This window comes from Haliotis asinina, chromosome 4 (assembly GCF_037392515.1).
Source record: "Haliotis asinina isolate JCU_RB_2024 chromosome 4, JCU_Hal_asi_v2, whole genome shotgun sequence".
In the NCBI taxonomy this organism is placed as follows: domain Eukaryota; kingdom Metazoa; phylum Mollusca; class Gastropoda; order Lepetellida; family Haliotidae; genus Haliotis; species Haliotis asinina.
Window position 1 is genome coordinate 75,522,398 of NC_090283.1, and position 21,978 is coordinate 75,544,375.

Here is a 21,978-nt window from a genome sequence, read left to right on the forward strand (position 1 = left end):
GACTTCCTCTGCCCAGCAATCCCTACAAATATGCAGGCATGGGAATTACCTTGTCTTGCACCCACAGAGGTAGACAAGGATAGGTGCTGGGGATTCTGCCTTCCTGTCCCCAGGGTATACTGGGGACCAGTTCTAATCAGTTATCTGCAACAAGACAGACATGGACACTGGGAACCTTACAGCACTTCCATGAGCAAAGAAGTCAGTTTTTGCTGTCTTGGTGGCAGATGATTACTACAAATCTGATTCCCCTAAACCACACGTTCTGACACTGTGACCCGAGCACCTAGCCTCCACACAAGGGGCTGCTGTGTTCTCTGAAAGCAGGATATCTACATGTCACATATATCATCACAGATATACTGTACATCAACAGACCACTTGAACCCAGCGACAGAATAGACAGGCCTCCAAGTCCATCATCTCAGAAATATCGCAGCTGCCATAAGAGCTGATATTGTATCATACTGTGACAAACGCGCAGGCATGCACACATACAGATTGCCAGTATACGTGGGGAATTTCACTGTATTGTGATAAACACTCACAAACATGCAGCCTGACACTATAGTAGATAATTATACATATGTGTCAGTCCGTCTCATAGACAGAGAAACAATATACTTCAAGATTTCCTTTTAACCCAAACATTTTACAGGACATCAAAATACTGCTTGGATACTGCTGACTGATCATTAGCACATACTCAGTGACTCACTCACTTACTCTTGTCACTGAAATTCCTTAAACTAAAGCTTATTCTCTAAATACATATAAAGTTGACAGCAATAAGAAACCCGACCCGTTTCGTTTAAGGTCATAGCATTGCAGAAATGAATTGGCAGTGGGAAAAATAATGTGGTTTACAGACAGTGAGACTAACATACCCCTTCTTACACCACTGATGCACCTAACCTGCTTTCTCCCTCACTCACACACACACTGCGCAGTACAGGCCGTTATTCTCTACTGCAGTTAATTCTAGGTCAAACATTCTGAAAACAGGATTGATTTATTTCCTCCATGAAGCTTGCCATCACTTGAATATGTCCGGTAAGCTATATACTTCCATCAATTCACTCAACCTCAATCTGCAGGTTTTTTTCACAGCTTGATGACACTCATGTGTGCCGCACTAAATCACAAGTGGCATGACGGGAAACGTTGCCCGATATTTACCCAAAACTTCGACCAGGCAACTGATTCAGAAACAAAAGAACATTTTTCAAAACCAACCCCTCCTTACTGAGTTCAAGTTAAACTAACTACAATACATGTCGTTTCTTAAAATCAAACTTTCATGAATTAGGTTGCGTTCATGTCTGAACCATCTTCAACATGATTAAGAAACATTAACTTCCCCAAAACTTTACACAGATTAAACGATGTAGATCGATTATAGTTTGTGCTAATTAAAGCAATTTGAGAAAACTATCTAAAAGGACTTGAGAATGGTCAAACTGCTACTGACCTGTCAGGGGTTCAGATGTTTTCATCGTGCAGATTCTGTGTGTTTGGTTCTGAGCTTGAAGGTATCCACAGGGAAGCATAAACCACGTTTCTATGGTAACAGTTTTTTAATTTGTTCATACTCAGACAACTGGATGCTAAGAGTCATGGGTAATTATAGGAAGGGCAAAGGTTAAAAGGCACGTATCACATACACTATGGTGGTGCAAGCCAAAACAGAACTGGTATGGGGTCGTCTAAAGTCTTGTTACCAAACCCATCAATTAATAATTATGTTTCTGCCAAAATGAGAGATATGAGACAAGAAATGTTAAAAATAGAGCTTCCTACAAAGCAACAAAGTTCTTAAGTCTCGAGTAAGGAGTACAGTTCATTATTTGAACTTGCTGAATTGTAAATGGAAAATGGCTTTTGTTTAGAGGTGGATTGCCGACTGTAGAGATTGAAACTGGAAGGAGAGTGTCCAGTAAAACAGTTTGAAAATCCACATGGGTTTGACGAAAAACATTTAATTAAATTTCCATTACAAAAGATGTCATGACATTTAAACAATGATGCACTGTTTCTGACAATGCTTAAACTAGCTGAACTGTCTAATCAAATTTACATTTAGCAATGATGGAACATTAATTAATTAATTTTAAATTCACTGATTCATTCATTCTTTCAGTTACAGATAACTGAACAATCCCACCTTTTCAAAACCTGAAGTTGGCAAAGTTTCTAGTGAGTGTTGTCTTCTACCATTATGGCAGACCAACTCATATGGTTAACACTGACATAATTGTTAAGATAACTATTGCTAGATAATGTGTTAAGAGCTGGGACAATCATGATTTATACATCTTTTGATAAAATTGCTGTTTTCTTTGTTTTGTTTGATGCTCTCGACAGGCACATTAACATAGGCAAATAGTATTTGAGTGATCAACAGCATACCTTCCTCAAGACCAGCATACAAAGAGTAAGTGATTGAGGGAGGTTAATGTTATGCTGTACTCAGCAATATTCCAGCAATATGTGGCCGAGGTCTGTAAATAATCGGATCTGGACCAAACAATCGCCAACATTATGAGCATCGATCTTTGCAAGTGGGAATAGATGACATGTGTCAACCAAGTTAGCGAGTCTGACCACCCGATCCTGCCTCTTGCGAGAAGCATAGTTGCCTTTTGTGACAAGCATGGGTTGATGGAGACGTATTCTACCCCGGATCTTCATGGGTCCACAAAGAATGAGATGAATGTGCGCATGGTACAAGGAACATATTTTGTGTGCATCATGCATGATCAACTCAGAATGTTCTCATAGCTCAGCACAGAGTTTATAAATATCTTATGAATATAGTTATCAAGTTCCATATTACACATGTTCTATCTTGATATTTCAATAACACCATGTCCTACTACTTGAACCTACTTATAGGCCACATAAAAATCAACACCACTATCAGTGATATTCCAGCAATGCCATGGCAGGGGGCACAAGAAGTGAGTGTCACATATTGTACCCATTTGGGTATGACGAATGGATGCTTCAACCATTAGGCTACCACCCATCCTTATAAACATTCTGAAGAAATAACTGACTTTGCGACAGATAAAGTCTTTGTTGAATGTCAGGCCTTTTTCCAAACTCAAGATGGCGTGCTTGGGATAGCCATGAGAGGTGAAAAAGACGTGATAGACATAACTCACAAAGTCAGTCCCCTGAAACGCTAGCTCATATTGGCCAATGATGACATAGCACCTATAGTCATGATAACTGACATCTTGTTCATGACACAATCAGCAACAAGCAGCGAATTACATTCTGCCTTACATTCAGTGGAAATTTCAACGGCTGTGACATAAAACCAGACCACAGGTTATGCAATCGCCATTTATCAGTGATCGTTTTTCTTATGTCACCCTGGCTACATCTGTACAAGAACTCACAGATGTTACATGATGTGAAAAGTCGTCAAGTCAGGGAGAAAATTCATTACAGGTTGGGATTACACTGGAAGCGCACTCCACTGGCTGTGCCACAGTGTGAGGTACACTGCATGGAGCTGTGATGTAAGGCGTAGGGAGAACTTGGCCATACTTCCTAATGTAACTGCCTTAACAAGCACTGAACAAACAACATGGCCTGTTCAGTTAAGTTTGCCATCCTGTTTCAACAAAGATACAAACAAGGCTAGCATGACCTGACTAAGGTGAAACTCATCTAGCCTTTGAAATCCACAAGCACAAATACTTTGCATAATTCTGCTTTGGCTTACAGTCATGATTTGGACCTGTTTCAGGTACAAATAGAGAATTACAGTGTGAATGAAATGGATGCTTACAGAACTCCTGAATGAGAGTGGGATGTGAAGCTACAGATATGACTGAAATATTTTTGTTTCAGTTTGTTCTGCGTACTTCCAATGTCAAGACTAGACAAATCCAGATTCAAATATGAACCTGGGGATTGCGACAAAGGGCGCTAACTCTGTAAAGCAAACAGCAACATGTTAACTCAGGACAGCTGAATGTTGGAGGATGTTTGACACCACACTCAAACATCATCCAGCTGTATGATGGCCGTTGATAATCGTGTCTACATTAGACAAACATCATCCAGCTGTATGATGGCCGTTGATAATCGTGTCTACATTAGACAAACATCATCCAGCTGTATGATGGTGGTTGATACTCGTGTCTCCATTAGACAAACATCAGCCAGCTGCATGATGACGGTTGATAATCGTGTCTACATTAGACAAACATCAGCCAGCTGTATGATGGCGGTTGATAATCGTGTCTATATTAGACAAACATCATCCAGCTGTATGATGGCCGTTGATAATCGTGTCTACATTAGACAAACATCAGCCAGCTGCATGATGGCGGTTGATAATCGTGTCTACATTAGACAAACATTAGCCAGCTGTATGATGGCGGTCGATAATCGTGTCTCCATTAGACAAACATCAGCCAGCTGTATGACGGCGGTCGATAATCGTGTCTGCATTAGACAAACATCAGCCAGCTGTATGATGGCGGTCGATAATCGTGTCTGCATTAGACAAACATCAGCCAGCTGTATGATGGCGGTTGATAATCGTGTCTACATTAGACAAACATCATCCAGCTGTATGATGGCGGTCGATAATCGTGTCTAGATTAGACAAATATCATCCAGCTGTATGATGGCAGCTGATAATCGTGTCTATATTAGACAAACATTAGCCAGCTGTATGATGGTGGTCGATAATTGTGTCTACATTAGACAATCCAGCGACATAGCATCCACACCACCAGAAGATGTGCTTTGTACCTTTGACACCTGATTCATTAATTTGCAAGGACTTAATGATAAAACAGGAAACTTCAGGAAAAGATACACTGAAGTGAGTGAGTGAGTAAAAGGGTGGGTAAGTTAACAAGCGAATGAGTGAGTGAGGGGAGTGTTTTGACATGTCACCCTCCACACTCCCTGATAATCTCAATAGCAGATGAAACCTGTCAAGATCAGGGTAAAATTGATCTTCAGTAATCCATGCACGTCGTAAAGGACGACTAATTGGATCTGGTCGTCAGGCTCGCTGAGTTAGCTGACAAATGTCATTGTATCCCAACTGCATAAATTGATGCTTATGCTGTTGATCACAGGATTGTCTGTTCTTGACTTGATTATTTACAGGCTGCCGCCATACAGCTGGAATATTGCAGGGTGTGGCATAAAACCAAACTTACTCACCAGATAGTAAGAGACAAGATAATTAAAACACACTTCCAAACTAAAATATTTCAAAGCTGTCAAAACATACTACTATCAAATACTGGTGAAGTGCTCCCAACAAACTCTCCACACCTCCTCAATACAGTGCCTCTGATAACTTTCAGGTAAACACATTTAAAACTTACTTGATCATTCAGCTTTACCTGCGCAGGTAGACCACACCTGTATAGTGACTCAACCCAGTTATACAGGAGCAGTACCTAGCAGTTTGATTTATAGCCTCTCAATTCTAGGTTTTACTGTTTCTCAGCCAAGGTTGAACCATTCACTTAAGTCCCAAATACTCTGATAAGTCTTAACACGCCAGTGCAAATTCATTTTCTAGCTGCAGATCGCTGATTAAGTTAATCATGATAAGTTAAACGAACTGCTCCTGGTTGGCCAATATTTATATTAGATTGTACACTGCGTATGTTTCTTTGATCAGAAGATAAGTGCTTATTATGTGGGGATTTTAAAAAATCGCATAAGTAATTTCTTTGAGTATTTACATACATCACAGATGTTGCACTTGATGTAATGATAGGTAGAGGGTCCACACAGACAGAGATGTACATGTGATCGTAATTGAAAGGCAGGAATGGTTTAGTGATGAACTAGTTCATCACTGCATTAAATATATACTTCCCATTAAAAGATTAGATTTACTAGTGTAAATATAGTCAATTATGTTAGGCAACTGTCCTAGACTATATTTTGCAAAATATTCTATACTGTTTTAAGGTTCTGTTCACACATGAAGTGATGTTTTGTAGAACAAATTCATATCATTGAAAAGACTATTGTCATGAGTTCAATAAATGATAAAACACAGTGAAAATTGGTGAATTCTTTACAAAACTTCACACCCAAACACACCTGTTCACATGCATGAAATTGTCACATGTTTTTCACCAATTTAATGCATGATCCTTGCGCAACTCATCTGCATTAGGTTTGCATTTGGTTTCCCAAAGTTAGTAGTGAAATCAATCTTCAATGTAGCCATATATATAAATATAACATATAGAGAATGATTAAATATTGCTTTCTTTTCTAAAAACCTTGGCATCTTCACTTTGGTTCCAAGTGATATTTCTGCCTCGTGTAAAATCTACATTTTGTCAGTCTTCAATCCATTCTTTTGAATTTAACACTATTTTTCCATAATTCATGGAACAGATTGCATCTGAAATTTGTGATACAAATATTTTACCAGTAAAATTATTATTAAAACAATGTGAAAAAGCTGGAAAATATATTTGAACCTTATCAGCTGATGTTCATTCATTGTACTGAATCTGTAAATATTATGGTTCCACTGGGCTCCATCAGGCTCCTGAAACCAATCACTAACTAGCTGATTCTATTCAGATGCGTCCAAAGGGCACTTGTAAATTGAGCTTGCACCACTTGAGACTGGTCGATACACACTTTTATTATCACCCTGATTATCTCCCTTGATGTCCTGCCCTCAATTTCACCCACAATGCATCACTCTCGTAACTCCCTTTGTACAACCCTTATACCTCCCAACACAATTCAGACAGTCTAAGATAAATCACGCTAGATTCAGCTGAATTCTACATCATGGTAGCTTCAAAGAGAAAAAATAAGTGTTATTTTACACAGCCAAAGGTCAGACCTATGTGTCACATGTGACCTGATATTCAAACCAGTGCGTCACACGTGGACCAGTTGATTTAGTGTCTGTTAAGGTATATGCCACAGTTTCTGCTCAGGTATATGCATAACAAACAGGTCTTGACTGTAGACTTATTGTAGTCATCAGCCTGCGTGTACACAGCTAAACTGATAATCAATGCTGGAGTACTCAATTACCACCTGAAACGTCTTAGCATATTTACAACTCAATCAATCTTCAAAGAACATGCTGGCGTTCAATACCTAGTCTTCTAAAGAGGTCATTAAGGCTGATAAACCATTAATCATTTTTCACCTGATACCAATATCTTCTTAATCATAATCTTGGCTGTGTTCAGGGAACATATGATATGGAGGTTATAACTGGAGCGGGCTTTTATATAAAAAAAATTATATATCAGGAATACATGACTTAATGAGAATGTCTCTGTCAAAGATATAAGGCAGAAAGATCAAAGCATGAGAGAGGAGCGAGTATGGTTTGACGTCCACTATAACAATATTCAGGTACTATCATGGCAGGGGAAACCAGAAGTGGGCTCCACACATCGTACCCATGTGAGGAATCGAACCCGGGTCTTCTGCATGATGAGTTGACACTTTAACCACTAGGCTACCAAACTGCCATGACAGAAGCAAGTGTATGTAGGTCTTGGAATACCTAAGTGAGTTTTCTGGGTGTCATAAGCAGCTGCACAATTTAACAGGCTTTTAGTTGATATTTTGATACAAAGTGCGTGTTTTTGCTAAGAAATACACTCACTAACACTAGTGCAATTTGACAGTTAACTTGACCAGACAATCCTGTGAGTGAAATTCCAAGCAACGACTTAAGCTATCTGAGTACAATGGTATGTGATGCTATGGTCAAGGTCACCAAGGCGGGTCAACCCGTCTCCTCTTCAACCTGCTGTTGACTACTTATTGTGACCCAGAAACTCTACTGGGGTTTGCCATATAAACCACAAGCTAAAAACAAATTATGGATTCGTATTTCAATCATAGTACCTGCAACTGCATCCGTATCGGTTGTCATGGCAATTGGCTAAAATAAGAATGATAACATTAAAATAACATTTTCCTGTTGCAACACAGAATACTGTTTCCCTAATAATGCAGTCTGTCATACAGACCCTGAAGTAAATATATCCAAGAAAGCTCACGCAAGTCTAGAAAATGTGGCAAGTCTAGATTTCCTTAGCTTCTGAAAATCTCAAGTCTCAGGGCTCCATTTTATTATATTATTATTTTTTCACTATGAACGTTTTCTTCAGTAAAATATTTTCATTTCAGAGACTAGTTGTTAGTCTACTAATCATGTCATAGTAAATAATATCTCAGGATTGTATATCTCGAGAAGGTTCTTTGCATTAATGTGTACTCTGATACACATATTGGTAACATCTCGACTTTCAGCCCCAATAGATGTGGCGAAGTGACAGGCTACAAGACAGAAGTGTGGTCACTAACAATGCCCTTAGGATGCAGTAACATTGCAAGTCAGGTCATTGATGCCATGAAGACCTGTGCCGGACAGTGTGAGCTCAGAGCAGAATGTAAGGGGAGTAGGTAAATCTCTTGTGCCTGGAATGCCTGCCCATAGTGAGTGAGTGAATTTAAGTTTGTTTTATGTCACTTTAAATAATATTCCAGCAGTCATGGCAGGAGACACCAGAAATGAACTTCACACATTCTATCCATACTGGGACTTTAACCCAGGTCTTTGGTGTGACAAGCAAACAGTTTAACCACTAGGTCTCAACGGGCCACTCTTAGAGAGGGAAGTATGTGGCATTATCAATAATTATCATCTATCGCCTGCAATAATTTTGAGCCAACTTTCAAACTTCATTCAGACTGTTAAAATGGGCAGCGGCAAAGCTAGTATTGAGTGATGGCTGTTGCCATCAGCAGGTAGCACTAGTGGATGTAGTTTTCAACCAGCTTCAGATTCACTTCCATAAAACAGAACAGAATACAACTGATACAAAATGAGAGCACTGTGAACATTTTTTTGTCTTTAGCTTCAAACACAGGCTTGTGAAACAAGGTTTATACTTGTCCATCGCACAAGGATTTCAGGGGAATCTCGCATTAAGACGTGTTCACAGGTTCACGTGTCCATAATGGCCACCTAGTCTCCAGATATGCCTTACTAATCTCTAAATTACTGTCAGTAATATCTTTATAATGCGTGACTCATAAGCTATTATTCCTTTCTGAATCTCCTCTGAGGTCTGTCATAGTGGACATCCAAGTTAGGAAGACATAACTGACAGTTACAATAACAAGATGGAGGAAGTGAGGTGGATATCTGTGGATATCCTTTATATACTGAACAATGAACGAGTTATTTTTAAGCCCCCTTCAGCAATATTCCAGCAATGATATGGAATGAGACACCAGAAATGGGATTTACACATTGTGCCCACGTGGGGAATCGAACCTGTGTCTTTGGCATGACAAGCAGACACTAGTCTTCCCCACTGCCCCATATATAATGAATGAAGTCAGGGATCATGAATATATTAGAGATTTTTTTAAAAAAAAAACCCATTACTCTCTGTACTTACTCTTCACTACAAAAAATATCGTCAAAAATATTCATGGTCCTTCACTTTTTTCATTCAGTATATGTCATTTGTTGGGCCGCTGCTTCAAGAAGAGAAGCCAACATGTTTTTTTTCTTCACAAATAACTTTTATCAGGAAATCAATACCAAGAGAAAGGAAATTACTTTTTCACAGAACTTTTCGATTTCACGAGGCCAATTCTTTCTTTCTCATCACATTGCTGGTATATCATAAAATGTAATGAAACATTACTTATGACAATCCATCCACCCATCCATCCACCCATCCATCCATACTTTCTTGTTAAAAAATCACAGCTGGGTCATAAAAATGAAAAACAGCATATTACAAATTTGTGAAATTGACCATGTTTCAGTGACTGGTATTGAGCGAGTTAGTGAGTTTTAGTTACACACCCTTTTTTTTGCATGTTGGTGGTGATCCATCTTTCTGTGTCGGCAATGGCACTGAAGTTTACGAGAAGCAGTTAGCTACAAGACGCTGGGTGTATTGATCTGTTTGATGTCTCTAGAGATAAGTCTTGACTGCAGATGGTCAAGATGGACTACTTGGGTATTCTGAGTGAGTGAGTGAGTATGGTTTTACGCCACTATTAGCAGTATTCCAGCAATATCACTGAGGGAATGCCAGAAATAGGCTTTACACATTGTACCCATGTGAGGAATTAAACCCAGGCCTTTGGCGTGATGAATGAACACTTAAACCACAAAGCCACCCCATTGTCCCCTTGGTACTGCAACTATCATTCCTAGAATAGTCTGACATTCTTACACATCCTTGGAATCAAAACACATTTTCCGTAATTGGAATACTGCATCGAAGAGCAGAGCAGTAGCACCTCACATCTGTGAGCAAGCTTCTACCAGTGGCAGATTAAAGTCGGCAAGCAAAAACACCATCAAGAATTGACGTGCAAATCAATACGTATTTCAGACCTGATTCCAACCAAGAAAATATGTCTGGCATGTTTGGTTACTTGTGGCTTAGTTCAGCTTTCTCGCTCTTCATTGCTGCACTTGGGTGTATTACAATCGAAGAAAATCACAGAAAGTACTACCACACAGGTTATGGCCATATTTAGACAAGGAACACTTACGCTAACCATCGTTATCTTCACCAGTACATGTCAACATGAAAGCAACTTGGTCATCTCAAATCTTGTTGCACTAACAAGGCGCTTGCAATGTCACGCTAATTATTATTGATCATTATGATAACGACATGGCTGCTCCTGTAGATTTAGAATTACTACTGTGATGGCCAAACATTGTTTTTGTAACAGTAACTGTCCACTTACATGGCACTCATATCCTGGCACACTGTCTGCTCATGTGTATTACCATCTTGGTCATTGGACACTATCATACTTTCTGATACTTTTTAACCTCCCTGGGCATCATACAGCCATGCTGGCTGTTAGGCAAACAGAGCTGAACACTCACATTGCCAGCACATCCTTACGGGTACCCATTTTACAGCTGAGCGAAATGAGACAATGTGGATATAAGCATCTTGTCTAAGGATACCATTTTCCCACCTCTGCACCTGAATCTATAAACGAGTCCTGGGTTTAAATAGAACTGAAATTGGAAAACAAACCACATATCATGAATCTGAAGAGCAAATATGACATGGTATGATAAGTGTTTCACAAAAAGTGAGCGAGCGAGCAAGCGAGACTAGAGATGGGCCTTCACTTAGTAGTGTAGGGAACAGAAACCATGCCTTTGTTGAAAGAACCACAGATGAGATTGTACACCTTATTCATATCTTTCCAAACCTTCCTATAAAACAAACAAATAAATGTCATTGATACGACAAACATTATTGCCGCTTGCCTGATTTTGTACAAATTGATCACAGAAGTGTACTTTATACAGTGTTCATCATCTGTGACTGTTACTGCACAAATGTTGTTCCAATTAAATTCTTTATCATATTGTATTTAATCTTGTTGCAGTAAGCATCAGGGATCAATAAACATGCTGAATCAAGCACGTTTGCTTAAGCACCAGCTTGTTTGAGCTTCTGATACAGTGATTGGTCGTGAGAAGATACAGGTCAGAATCATTCCGATCCCATGATTGTAGTAAGAGTTGACTGGGGGATTCAAGTGGCCAAGTTCATGGACTTGGTTGGCACATGCCAGCATATCTAAATAATGTAGATCAATGCTCATGATGTCAATCACTGGATTGCATTATTCACACCTGTCTATATACAGACTGCTGTCATTTTATATACAGACTGCTGTCATAGAGCTGGATTACTGTAGTACTATACATGAAACAAACTACAACACTAGTTCAAGGACTGCTTCTGGCGCCACTGGATATCGGTTCAAAACAGACACATCCGATGATTGGTTTGGGTCAGGAACACTCAAGCAGCATCACAGTAAGGGTCACAAGATGTGGAGTTCATCAACAAACCTATGCAGGTTTTCAAACCCAAGCCTAATATCCACCTCAAAGATGCTCAGTGGTACTAAGGACATGCTGTCTGTGAGGTGCTTTAAGGGCAACTGCTAAATGACCATCTTTTCCCTTCATCCCATATACATGAATGTGAATGGTTTCTGGTTCTCCCTTCCAGATACCCTGGCTGTTGATAGCCTAGTGGCTAAACCATTCTGTCATGATGCTGAAGACCCGGGTTTGATTCCCCACATGGTTAAAACATGAGAAACCCATTTCTGGTGTCACCCATCCCTGCAGTGATATTGCTGGAATATTGCTAAAAGCGATCGCCAAACTCCCTCACACACTCACTTCAAATACCCAAGTGGTTCATCTTGACCATCTGCAGTCAAGATTTAAGACCAGAGACATCACACAGACCAATACACTCAGCATCCTTGTAGCTGACTGCTCCTTGTAAACTTCAGTGCCGTTGGCGACACAGAGAGATTGATCACCACCAACATGCAAGAGATTGCCCCAGAAAAATACATGATGTCTCTAAGCAACAAACCTGACGCATATTATCCAATGTATGATAAACTCCTGTCCTTGTACGCCTGGATCTGTGATGTAACAGGTTGTTTGCAACACAGTGGGCGCAAGATCAGCAGGTAATGGATGAAAAGTGGGCATTACAAGAAATAATCACCCAGCCACTTGTGTTCAAGATAAAAGCACTTCCCACTGGAGACAGACATGATGGAATATACATGAAAGTCCTGTCATACAGATCAAAGGATCCCCCCTCCCCCTTTCCCACGACAATCAGGTTATTTTATAACAGCAAATTGGATCTAATACTAAAGGTAGAGAATGTACATACAAATACTGAAGGAAGTCTGGTTGTCTAGACAACCAGAGTAACAGCATGAGAGCGCTGGTGTTATTGACATGATGGAGTGCACAGCAAGAGCTGGATCATCTACTGATCGGTTTATCATGGACTGCTGCCACTAATCATAATGATATGCCAGAGTTTTATTAGCTCGGCATTTCATTTTCTACATATTCCCTGTGCGTTTTCCAGTGAATCAGTTTCAAACATTAAAAAATCTATCTTTGAAAGAATGAATACAAAAGCTAGCATTCCAGCCTTTTTTGAGTTGAAGGTTGACAAATTACAGTCTGTGCAGCAATTTGATAGGTTTGAAGGCTGTATCAGGTCTTTGTCACAGAGATTGAGTTATTTCAGCCTATCAGAGTCCTTTTACTACGGCAGGGTCATATATGTTCTCAGTCTGAAGGCACTGAAAAGACTTAACAATGCATGTTGTATGTGGAAGTGATTGGTTGATTACACCCAGGCAGCATCAAAGGGTTCAACAGGTTTCTTTCAGCTTTATCACTAATCAGACTTTACCAAGGTCATGCTGCACAGATGAAGGAATCAAAACATCAGCTGATCCTGACTCTGAGCATGATGCATGATGATGATGATGTATGATGATGATGATGATGAAGGGATAATCTCCATACACTGGCCAATACTATTAACAGCAAGTTGTAATTGATGGCCTTCACCTTCATGCACATCACCTGCATGACAAAATCCTGTCCACAGTGCACGGCTGTTTCATTTCATGCATGATGAAGCAGACGCACTGAAGCAGACGTACACTGAAGACCAGGACACCTCTATTTCTCCATATCCCTATCAGATCTTCAGAAGAGAAGCAAATATTGTTATCTACCTTTCAAGGCTGAACAGGTATTACAAGAAGATATCTTGTTCAGCGTGTGGACAATAACATTTTAGCTGCTTCATTTAACTATAAAGGAACACTGCACAGTGCTCATGTTGCTTGGTGTAATCGTCCATCTCAGATAAATCTGATAAAAGATGTTTATGCTGCTACTATCAGTGCATTGAGATTCCTGGTGATAGATAAAGCATGGACAAAGTTAGCCATCCAACCATGACACTGTTTGGCCTTGTGTAATAAGTGAGGATGGCCTTTTTACTACCACATATATTATAAATAATGTTTGATATGAACCGTAATGCCATTGTGTGGTACTACAGATATAGCCATTGTGAGACATGCCTTTAAAATCCCTTGTGTGATATGCCATATATACCCATTGTGTGGTACTCCTTGTATAGCCATTGTGTGATATGCTTGTAAAACCCACTTAGTGATATGTCATACATACCCATTGTGTGGTACTCCTTGTGTAGCCATTGTAACACATACCTTTAAATCCCCTTGTGTGATATGCCATATATACCCATTGGTACTCCTTGTATAGCCATTGTGCGATATGCTTGTAAAACCCACTCTGTGACATGCCATACATACCCACTGAGAGGACCCCCATGTATACCCACAATGTGGTACACCTTGCATATCATCGGTGTGAAACACCTTGCATCATACCGTCGGTGTGAAACACCTCTTGTGTGATATGTAATCTATACCCACTGTGATACATCTCTTATGCCCTCTGTGTGATACACCATGTACAGCATCCAAGTGATATATTCTGTATAGCTACTGACATACGCCTTGTATACCCTGTGTCATGCACCTTGCATACCAGTACTCTGTGTGTCATACATCTTGTATACCCATTGAGTGATACACCTCGTATGCCCTCTTTGTGGTATGCCTTGTATATACACTGAGTTAAAGTGTCAATCACAGGTCTACATGAATCAGCTATGTTATTCTGAACTAAGCAATATGCCTTGCTATTCACATTGCCGTGTAAATAATGTATTATAAAGAAATGCCACAATACTGACCACCGATGTTAGACTCCATCAGTTCCATCCCTGGTACTGAAGATTTCCACCCAAAAACATCCACATCATGATAAGAGCATCATGAAAAAGACAAAACTCAAGTTAGGACTGGCTCGTTTCTTCTGATAAAAGACTATGCAGACCAGCTGCACTTAGACAGACCACCTCATAAGTCAAAAATAGGACTGAGATCTCCAGCAACTAAAGAGACGAGAGTGTGTTGGGTTTTCACGCTATCGTGAACAATCTTTCAGCTATATTAGAGCAGTCTGATCCATAGGGGCAGAGAGCTGCTAGACAATTCAATCTGATTGTCTGACATGGGTTCCAGGTAGATTCAATATGAATCATATCATTTTGAACAAAAATAGATCAGACCTCAGTAAGATGTCCTCAGTGAAAAGCTCAATCACTAATCATTTGGTTTGGTGGGTGCTGAGACTGTTGACGTCTGCTTCATGGTAGGACTTAAGATACGTATAGCAAAGCATACCATTGTCTGTCTGGCTGACCAAATCTCTGTCAGATTACTTGACCATGGTCTTAATCCAGACTACAGGCTAAAGAAGACTTTGCTTGTTGGATGAACCTTTAGAGTCATATATTACAGCTAAGATTATCAATATCACACTGATGTGATTCATCTCAAATATCTTTTCATTTGAAGACATAATCGCAACTGAAATAATTAGGAGCCTGACATTTTATCAACAATGCAGATCAACCCATAGAGAGTTATGTCCCTTGAGCACATAAAACCTGCAACAGGGCAGCTTCATCTGGTGAGAGTTAAGTCCCCTGAAAAACACATAAAACCTGCGTCAGGGCAGCTTCATCTGTTGAGAGTCAAGTCCCAAACACATTAAACCTGCAACAGCGCACCTTGCTATTTTGACATTTGGTCCACTTGAGCGACACTTTAAGCTATCAGCAGGGCAGTTCGACCTGTTGAAAGTTACATCCCTTGAACACCAATATTCTGCCTGTACCAGGGCAGCTCGTCCTTTTACAACATAACTCCCTTGAAGTCCCAAGTTTAGCATGCCCCTGTGATGAACATGCATGCTAGCGCAGGTCAACCCATACCACTTAAATCTTGTCATATCTCTATTTTCACGATCTTGCTGTGAAGAGGCCATCTAGAGACAGCTGATTTCACTAGCAGCTTTCAGAAACCTCAAGCATTTCAATTTAATTTCCATGGAACTATTCGCCTAAAACATCCCCTGATCTACAACCCAGCAAAGCTCAATTCCCATCAGCAAATAAGGACAAACGCCAAGGTCATGTCTTAATATGTCTATTCAGCCTAATAATGTATCACCCGAATAAAGCAAGTACTTCAAATCATGTAAAATATTTATCTCATTACTAAACCACACCACAAGAAAGTGTTTCTTTTCAATTACTGATCATAAAAAATGGCCTGGTCACAAAGCATTATTTGTTTCTTGAACTTTTTTTCTTATTTTTTTTCAGTGTCACTGGTTATATTTTCAAATAGTGCCATAAATTAAAAGATAAACATAGACACAAGAGGGTGTATTAAATCATTTTAAGACAATGTAAATTCTTAAATCAAAAGTGGAAAACAAGAAATGACTCAAATCTGAGTGATGTAAAAAAATGTGCATTGCCCCACAAGGTTTAAAATGACCTGGCTTTGACTTCTTCCCTTTAAATCCTCCTGGATTAGTTCTGACAGATACAGCTTGGATTGAGAGTTGGCTGGACGGAAAGCCTGTCTGTAACCTGATCCAGTTCAGACAGTACATTCTGGGCTGTATATCCCCAGCCGTCAGACATTCCACACAGTGGGGGAGGGATCTGCACTAACTGATGATAACTTTTGATTAACAGTAAGTGGCAAGCATGCTAAGACTTCCCCTGAACTGATAACACACATAATGAAGTCACAAATGAAAGGCATTTTTAACCTCATTAAACTGGAAAAAAGATCCAATTTTCATGATTAGTAACACCTTATGGTGGTATCAGAAATACTTCATACATAGACCATGGAAAAAGCAGGTGAGTGAGTGAGTGAGTGAGTTTAGTTTTACACTGCACTCAGCAATATTCTAGCTATATGGCGGCAGTCTGTAAATAATTGAGTCTGGACCACACAATCCAGTGTTCTAAAGCATAAGCATCAATATGCGCAGTTGGGAACCAATGACATGTGTCAACCAAGTCTGACCACCAGATCCCGTTGGTCGCCTCTTACGACAAGCAGAGTCACCTTTTGTTGAAAGCATGGGTTGCTGAAGGCCTATTCTACCCTGGACATTCACGGGTCAGATGGGTAACATCAAAAGGTGATAAAACATAGACACGATGACATAAAGCGGAAAACATAGTTTTCATTGCAGTGGATACATTTAACACAGATTTAAAAATAAGGTAGGTGGTGTTTTCAAAACCCTGTTACTATGTCAGAGAGTATCTGTAAACACCTGAAATAGCTGTTGCTTGATATCTTGTGGCACCGACTATTTCAAGACTAAGAATACATTAATTCACCAATCTTTGTATTTCTAACTTATCTAGCTGGTCTGAATGTTTGTTGGCTGGTGATGTCTGTTGAGCATTGCTGTGCAACTGATTTAGCAGTCTTGACTTATCAGATATTCTGTACACTGGTTACCTGTAACAGTACTGTTCGTTCTTTGTGGGGCTGAAATAGAATACTTTGTCACAGTGAGGTGAATATCCCATACTGGCTCAATGGATAGACGTACGGATGGAAAGACAGACAGACAGAGCATGTTGACCACTATTCAGTCGGTCTGAAACACATTATTTTCCCTACTGGAAAGTCCTCCCTGCAAAGCTGAATCCCAAAATGGAGTGCTTGTCTAGATTTGCCCACATCAGAATCTCCCAACTCACTGGGGTGCCTTTTCAGTTTACATGGGTTGATTCATTACCATCCATATTAAATACATAATTACAATCAGGGACTAATCGTTAGCCTAAGCAGTATTTTACACTTTCAAATCGGAACATGTGTCACTTTAACATACCCTTGTATCACTCTGCATGAGAATAGCATCTAATTATATCGTATACATAAGAAATGACATCAATCACTTGCTCGTCAGATCCAAACTCCAAATTTAACTTTAGACAAATCTTGGTTGGTCTAGCATGGTGACTTAGCTGATACATTTTATCATATCCCAATTACATAAATCAGTGCTCATGATGTTAATCACTAGATTGTCTGATCGATGTTTTATTATTTACAGACTGTGATCATATAGATAAAACACTACTGAGTGTGACATTAAAAAACATGCAAAAGGTTATAATATCACTAATATTTTAATACATTTCTGTTAAGGGGTTCCTTTCTTATCCGATCATGGGTATCCATGGCCGTTACTCATACATGTATTTTAAACATAGTTTGAATCCGGGACAATTATTGAAGCTCATACCGGAACAAATATACTTGATGATTCTGCAAAAACACTGACTAAACGACAAATGGCTGTATGCATTACAATACTCCTATACACAGCATCTGGAATTAAAAGAGAGCTGTTTGTATTGTACACATGCCAGCCCTACTTCTTCAATTGCCAATACAAATAAATATTTTAATTCTACAGGTAACTGGTGCGTGGAAACTACACACATGGACCGCTCATTCTCAGCACATGTTCCAGACTTCATTCTCACTTTGCTGTGCCCTTGGTGCATTAGATAGTCCAATAACTTACACACTTGTGCAACAGACAGTCTAATCACTGCTCCCCTGGTGCAACATATAATCCAAACGATGATACAATGATGGAACAGACAGTCCAATCACTGCTCCCCTGGTGCAACAGATAACGATCGAATGAAGGTACAATGATGGAACAGATAGTCTAATTGCTGCTCCCCTCGTGCAACACATCCAACTGCTGCTCCCCTGGTGCAACAGAAAGTTTATTTGCGTTTCATCCGAAAATCCAAAAGCTCTTCTGATGCAACATACAATCCAATCGTTGCTCCCCTGGTACAACAGAAAATCCAACAGCTACTTTCCTGGTGCAACAGATAATCCATATGTTGATACCCTTGGGCAACAGATAATCTGACTGTGGATCCCCTGGTACAAAAGGTAATATAATCCCTGATTCCCTGGGCAACTGGTAATCCAATCGCTTCCCTTGCTACAGAGGATAATCCAATTTTTTTTCAGCTTTCATGGTGCAACAAACAGATAATCTAATTGCGGATCCACTGATACAAAATTTAATCAAATCTCTGATCCCCTGTGGCAACAGATTAACTAATCACTGCTCTTTTGCTGCAACAGACGATACAATTTCTCCTTCCCTGGTACAACAGATAATTCAACTGCTTATTGTCCTGTCAATAGACCCAATTGCTGCTTTCTAAAGAAACAGATTATCCAATCGCTGATCTCTTGATGCAACTGATAATCCAAATGCTGCTCCCCTGGTGTAACTGACAATCCAAATGTTGCTGCTACATAGAAACAGGTAATCCAATTGCTCTCCCGATACAACAGGTAATCCAATCACTGCTCCTTCGATACAACAGATAATCCAGTTGTTGCTTCTTTGATACAACAGATGATCCAATTGCTGCTCCCTCGATACAACTGATAGTTCAGTTGCTGCCAGATCACTGAGAAGCTAGTTGGAATATGCACACAACCTATCAGGACTGCAGTATGGGACCAGTCGGAACAAAACATGTTGCAAATTGCCATATTCTGTTTTTCATTGGATTTATCACATTCACTGGCTCATTCAGTGGTTTCACGATTGTTATTTGCTTACAGTATGAGAGCATATTACATTATTACATGAGTGTAAACACCCTCAATTGTTACACATTGATCTCATTTAGGTGATCTCATTGTTAGGAAGCCGAGAGATAAAAAAATGATTACATGAATGGAAACAGCCAGGCAACTTGCATCCCAACTTTGTCATGCTACAATTGTCACATTTACATAGTGTTTGTATAATAGATGTGACAGAACCATTTCCGTCATAATAAGAAATATCTACTTCCGTCAGAATCCATGTATGAATCTGAGCGCATCAGAAGCCTACTTATGAAGCACTGATTATAGGTGATGATACAAGGTATTTGGGAAACGATTTTCTGTCCAGCTGGTAGCATCCATCGTAAACACTGGCACTGACAAGTCAGATGTTTACAGAATGAGAAGATGTGATGAAGCTTACTTCTTTACTTAAGCCTAGCGCTGATCGACAAACCTAGCACTAATCGACAAGCCTAGCACTGATCGACAAACCTAGCACTGATCGACAAGCCTAGCGCTGATCGACAAGCCTAGCGCTGATCCACAAGCCTAGCGCTGATCCACAAGCCTAGCACTGATCTACAAGCCTAGCACTGATCGACAAGTCTAGCACTGATCCACAAGCCTAGCACTGATCCACAAGCCTTGTGCTGATTGACAGGCCTAGAGCTGATCGACAAGCCTAGCACTGATCCACAAGCCTAGCACTGATCCTAAAGCCTAGTGCTGATTGACAAGCCTAGCACTGATCGACAAGCCTAGAGCTGATCGACAAGCCTAGCACTCATCAACAAGCCTAACACTGATCAACAAGTCTGATAAACCAACAAGCCTGACACACGTCAATAAGTCTGATACGGATCAACAAGCCTGACACAGATCAACAAGTCTGATAAACCAACAAGCCTGACACAGATCAACAAGTCTGATAAACCAACAAGCCTGACACACGTCAATAAGTCTGATACGGACCAACAAGCCTGACACAGATCAACAAGTCTGATAAACCAACAAGCCTGACACACGTCAATAAGTCTGACACAGATCAACAGATCTGATATGGATCAACAAGCCTGACACAGATCAACAAGTCTGATAAACCAACAAGCCTGACATAGATCAACATGTCTCACAGAAGAACAAGCCTGCCACACAAGTCTGACAACAAGTCTGACACACATCAATAAGTGTGACACACATCAAACGTCTTTAACACAGATCAGATCAACAAAACAGACACAGATCAGCAATCATGACACAGATCAACAAGTCTGACACAGATCAACAAGCCTGACACAGATCAACACACTAGCATGCATCAACAAGTCCAAGTTCGGTAAACAGGCCAACGCAGATCTTGGCTTGACCAGCAGAGACGGATAATATACAGCTCATGAGGCTGTGTGTGTACTCTGTACTTGCCCTAACTTCCCTCATCTTGATTAACACTCCATGAAACTTACCAAACTTGACCTATCAAGCCTAAATCCCTTGTGCACTTTATACAAATCTAACAAGACATCTTTTGGTGTTCAATGCCAAAAGAGCACAATATCAAATATTGGGCCTTTGATAGAGGCCTTGCTCCAATTTCTCCGATACAGCCTTTGGCCCTTGTCTATTAGAAATGGATGTGTATTTCAGCTCTGGTTTAATAGAGGCAATATGGTATGTTAAAGAATACAGACCAACAGCTGTATATCTGCTCAGGCCTTGGCAACTGAAGCACTGCTGTTTGGACAAGCAAGATCCCATCCAGGGACTGAGGTGGATTTTCGCTCACCAACTCATTATCCAAATCAGGGTCTGAACACTGATACAGAGACTTTCCATTTTGAATTCTTCACAATTACCTTACTTTCCACAATAAGAGCCCTGATCCTATAACCATCCTGTTTTATCTATCTGCAAGCAGCTTGATAAATTGTTCCTTAAAATGATGAAGGTGCTCACTGCTGCTGTGTCTGAAACCAGATCTAATGTGTTTGGTATCATTTCAATCAGTGTGACCACTCATATCATCTCCTGAACTGCCCAGTAGAAGTGAGACTGGATAACTATTTGTGTCAGCTTAAAGAAAGAACAATGAAAACATTCATTTCTAAATCTACAGCAAACAAGAAAGGTGTCAACTGAACCGACATGAACACAAGTGTGTACTTGGTGTTAATTGAATCCCTGTGAGCTCAAGTGTGTACTAGAGAGGTGTTAATTGAATCCCTGTGAACTCCAGTGTGTACAATAGACTTGTTAATTGAATCTCCATTAAAACCACTATGTACCATAGAAGTGCTAATTGAATTCCCATTAAACCAAGTGTGTACTATGGAGGTGTTAATATAGTAATGAGTTAATCTCATCTCTGTGAAGTCCAGTGTGTACTTAAAGAGGTGTCAATCTATTCACTATGAACTCCAGTGTGTACTTAAAGAGGTGTCAATGTAATCACTATGAACACAAGTGTGTACCAGAGTGGTGTCAATGTAATCACTATGA

The 21,978-nt window shown here is 39.9% G+C and overlaps 1 protein-coding gene across 4 annotated transcripts in view; it reads right to left on the reverse strand.

Annotated features, from left to right (window-relative positions):
• LOC137281884 (FERM, ARHGEF and pleckstrin domain-containing protein 2-like) overlaps nucleotides 1–21,978 on the reverse strand; it is a 130,553-nt gene that overhangs the window by 104,856 nt on the left and 3,719 nt on the right. Inside the window, exon 1 of one of the 4 annotated variants that reach the window (XM_067813572.1) lies at nucleotides 1,472–1,512. The exons of the other annotated variants lie outside the window; for them this stretch is intronic. The gene's annotated coding sequence lies outside the window, so the exon portion shown is untranslated. Of the gene's footprint in view, nucleotides 1–1,471; nucleotides 1,513–21,978 lie in introns of those variants that run through there. 4 annotated transcript variants of the gene reach the window in all.